We start from the raw sequence: 4,948 nt of genomic DNA, 5'->3' as shown, positions 1-4,948 counted from the left end.
CCAGCATTAAGAACCAGGCATAAAAGGTCACTTCTCAGGCACAGCCTGAATATCTATTGAACATGAAATAGGCAGCTAGAGAAGAGAAGCATTCAACATGCCATGAATGGCTGCCTTGTGGATTCATTTTGTAGAAGCCACGCATGTGGAAGCCTGCATACAGTGGTGGAAAAATCTCACCAACCTATTTTTATGATTGCCAGCAAAGTCTGGCAACTGTCTAGATGTTCTAGGTTCATTTAAAAGTGACTTTTGATAGGGTTCAAGGTCCCCAACGCTGGTAGTTCAAATTAGGTCATTTCCCGAGAGCTGCCAAGAGGCAGAAACTGAAGAGGTGGCTATTTTATAATGATTATAATTACACAGTGGCCATGGGCATAAACCACCCTCTAAACATAGCAACCCAACAAAACCCAGCTTGTGCTGTGCTAAGTTAGTGCTTGAGCTCCTTGGTCAGAGCAGCAATTCTCACCCAGGGCCAGCATCCCCAGCCCCAGGGGATGTCCCTCCTGGGCACTAAAAGCAGCAGGGACTCACTGCTGCAAAGCACCCAGCTCCTCGCACAGCTTGCAGGCCTATGCAGCACACTCCTGCCCTCCCAGGGAGCTCAGACCCCTCCTGCCTTCATGTTATCAACTTCCTGCCAGCTGGTGGTGAAAAGTAAGAACAACAGAATTAAAAAAAAATAAAAAAAATAAAAAAAATGCTGTGATACTTGGAGAGAGGCCCTGCATTGCTCTTATCATGGCCTACAGACAGAGGCTTGCCAGGCAGCAGCCTCTGCAAAGCCCTGCATGTGCTTCTGTCTGGAGCTTGCAAGGAGACAATGCAGGGCTCAAACTTCTCAGCACATCCCCTTTGGAAACTGCATCTGACTCATGTTTGTCACTGGGACTTTCGTTCCCCCCTCCTTTCCCAACTCCCTCAGAGCAATTGCTCTGAGCCCATATTCTGCAAAATTTGCTTGGGCTTATAAATTCAGCTGAAAAATAGGCAAACACAACAGTGGACATGTAGAGGCAGTTCCTAAAAACTGTCCACAAGCACTTAATATTCTTTTCTCCTGAAGGGTGGTGTAGGTGAAGTACAGTCCTGACAGGGATAGACTGCCCCAGTAAATCCAGGCTTTTCTGTCTACTGGAGCAACTCCTTTATGAGCTCTTTTCAAAAGTCCCATTGCATGTAATTACATCCTTCCCTTCTGCAAATACAGCTGCTCTACACCCTTTGAGTAAGTCTATTAGTTGCTGAAATGCAGAAAAACCATGGTATGATGGATATCATTTTTTAAAGCATCTGAGAGGATATGATTTATTCCCACCCCAAACATGTTAGGCTCACACCTTTCCATTATTGCCAGCTTCTCCTCACACTCCACACCACTTCTGCAATTCATGGACCCGCTGTCTTTTTTTCTTTGTACTCAACCATGGTGCTGGTGTGCTAGGATTCCTGTAAAATTACAACATGCTGTACACAGAAGACTTTCCCAGCTCCACCATAAAGGAGGAAACTATTTTCCAGCAATAGACCCTGTGGAAAACCAGGCTCTCCCTGACTTGCTGAACTTTCTTCAGAGATGGCTGACCATGCAGCTTGAGATTAAGTTCCTCAGGCCTGCTGGCTCAGATTTTCTAAAGTAAGTCTAAAACTGCTTCTTCTAGAATAATTAGCTTGTAGATTGCCAAACCCAGCCTTCCTCAAGGCCTTGCAAAGTCCTTGCCCCCTAGTCAAACATTTATTTTCTGAGCCTTGCAACAACAGATCCACCATTTCCTGGAGCAAATTCCCATATTCTGCCTGTGTTCCATTTCCCCACTGTCCTTGGCTGGCTTACAACACATAAATAGCCATATCCTTTAGCAGTCTGGCTTTATGTCCCCTTGTTTTCCTGACAGCAGCAGACCTGGGGCATTGCTGAAAGTGACTCCGGAACAATACAGTGCAGAGCCCACTGATGCTCCCCCATCCACAGAAAACAAAACCCAGCAGGAACCTGTGATCTGCCACTTTGCCACACACATTTCCAGCTTTGCACGATGTTATCCACTTACCAGCATTACAGGCAATGTTTTATGTTAGTGGCCAATATAGGACTTGTTCACATGATGTCTTCTACTATCTTAATCCAAGCAAGTTTCTAGACCAGGACTGCTCTGATCCCACAGTTCTTTGCTATCCACAACCAATTTCCATAGACATACGATATATAGTGTTACCTTTGGACACAAAACATACCTACCTTAAGCAAATTGAGTGCAAAAGATTAGCAGCAGCACCTGTATTTAATGATATTCTTGTGTCTGGACATAAAGCTGCTCAAGCCCTTTCTGTTTCTGGAGTGGTTTCTCACATTCCAGGCAGGCTTTAAGGTCTTAACATTGTTTACTGATGCAAAAGCTATGATGGCATAAGAAAGAAAAGTATTTTATTTCTGTATTTCTTTCACCTTATCTATTCCTCCCAACAGGTACCCTTATCCCACCTCAAGGATAATTTTTTCCTACTTTCAATTTTTGCCAAGCATCAGTACTTGCTTCTCTGCTGACCCACCAAACCAGGACAGTCCTCTTCCTTGCTGTGTCTTGACTCACTTCTCTCTCCCTCCCTCCACAAGCATGACACCAGCATTAGTCATTTCTACCATAGCACGTGAATGGAAAAAAAAAAATAATCTCCCTTTGACATTGTCCCAAACAGTGTTTCCCTTTCAGTATTGCAATTCCTCCATTCCTGCTTCTCAGAAAATCTATTATCTCTTTTGTTCACCCGAGCCTCACATATTACTCCAAGTCTCATTCTGCTCCAGCTTCTTTGAGTCAATCCTGGTCTAACTTGGAAGATGCAAACTTGCTCCTTGCTTGGGCAGCCAGTGCTACACACAGAGTTTTAGGGCTGCCATCTCTTAAGACTGAAGTATTCAGGAAATCCAGTCACAACTGTTACTCATAAAGTAAACCTTCTCAACATTCAGGTCCTCAGCATTCATTAGATCCAGGCTAGCCTATCTTACGATGGTTGCAACCATGTTCTGCAGCTCTAGTCACATTCCTGCTAAAATGGAAGTAATATTCAAGTAATAAACAGTAGCTCTTTCTTTTCTGATAAGACTTAACCATCTGTTGATTACTCAGAAATCATCGATCTACACACACAGGATGTTCAAAAATAAGGACCAAAGATTGGGCTGTAGGACTTAGAAATACAGTGGGGAAGGGGGCAGGCATCACAGAGGCACCAAGTGGCACAGCAAACACTGTGGTTAAGGCTGCAGTGTTGCAGGGCAAAAACCAGTTCCCAGGAAGCCCCCATCCAGCTTCTGCAGAAAGCAGCAACAGCAGAACATGTATCTTCTGTTCAGTTGACTTGGATGCCAGGCAGAGAGCTTCCTCCCCAGCTGTCACCCAAACCCATTTCATTTCCTTGGATGCTGCCCAACGCTGCTGGTGTTGGACTTACAGCCAGAGGCTGGCAAGTTGAACACATGCACCAAGACGGAGCAATAAAACCAAGGGCTGTTGAAGGCAGCAGTAAGCTTTCATTATGGCTGACAGCAACTCACCCCAGCTCTTTCAGGTGCCTCATGCCCAGATTTATACAGCTGACAGAAACGTCAAATCTCAGTTCTGCAAGAGCTCAGGGACAGCACGGGTCTCAAATTCCTGTCTGAGGTTAGATTTCCCCCCCCAGGCTCCCTCATACTCCTAAGAAAGAAAATTAGATCAACTCCTTTCTGGAGTCATTCCAGTCTAAGATTCACAGGAGCATGATTACCATTTGACTTCTCTGAAATCCAGACTTTTTTTTTTACAGAAGGCCTCATGAACACAGAACAGTGCAGTGCAGCACAGAAGAGCTGTATGGTTTTCATGAACCCCTTAGACAAGTGACAGCATGTAACACACAGGGCAATACATTTGTGCATTAGTGCAGAGCTACAGCCAGAGCCTGACCCTCAACAATTCTGATATTTCTCACAATAAATACCAACCTCCTTATAAGGGAAAGGTGGAAATAAACAAGGACGACCAAGAGACATCTGTAGTACCTAGAGGATAAAGACCAGAAGCTCCTAGGAACAGACCTGAGATGCTACAGTAAGGGAACTCCAGATACAGGTACAGAACAACTGGCTGGTAATGATCCAAGTCCATAGGTAGTTCCCACCAGAAGGTATTTTAGAGAAAAAAAATATCTACTTAAAAAGCCATTTCAAATAGAAGTACAGAACAAAATTGGCAATTCTTTAGGCAAGGGTTCCACACTAACATCTCTGCTCCCTCACATCTCATTTTTAAACTGAAACCAGATAGCCACAGCTCTAGCTGCTGCTGCAAGCAGAGCTGTACAGTAACTTCTCCTGCAACTTTGTTTCTTCCACTTGGAAACCGGAGATTTGGCACTCATGCTGTAAAGCCCTTGAGATTGTGCTTCTCTGGCTTTGGAGAAACAAAGCACAAAGCCAGTCACTGCAGAAAATCCTGAACATACACTGTGGGAATCTGCCTTGCCAAGGGACTGAGGGGACAGAGTTATATCAGCAGACAGGCTGATGTAAGAAAGCCCAGCTGGCTCCAGGGTAGAGTCCAGCCTCTTTGCATCAAAATACCACTGCCTGCCCAGCCCCAGTGTGGCAGACATCCTCTGCCAGCTGTATGAAGGTGACAGGAAGAATGTTTCAGCTGCAACATTTTAAGAATATAATTAACTGCTTTTGTTTACACACACCAAGGAAAGGAAGGAATGACAATTCCCTAACATGCTCTGACAGACATCTTTTCCATTCCTTGGAATTCCCTTAAATATGGCATTGGCAGAGATTTATTTCCTGCTTTATATTGAAGCCTTAGTGATTTAACACTTACCATGTAATGCAAGTTCAATTCCATGCTATGCATCAAACTGTATGATTAATAAGCATAGTAAAACCTCCTCTCCCCAGAAAACA

This window comes from Apus apus, chromosome 1, assembly GCF_020740795.1.
Source record: "Apus apus isolate bApuApu2 chromosome 1, bApuApu2.pri.cur, whole genome shotgun sequence".
Taxonomy (NCBI): Eukaryota; Metazoa; Chordata; class Aves; order Apodiformes; family Apodidae; genus Apus; species Apus apus.
The sequence above is the reverse complement of the archived record's forward strand: the minus strand, read 5'-3'. Positions refer to the sequence as shown.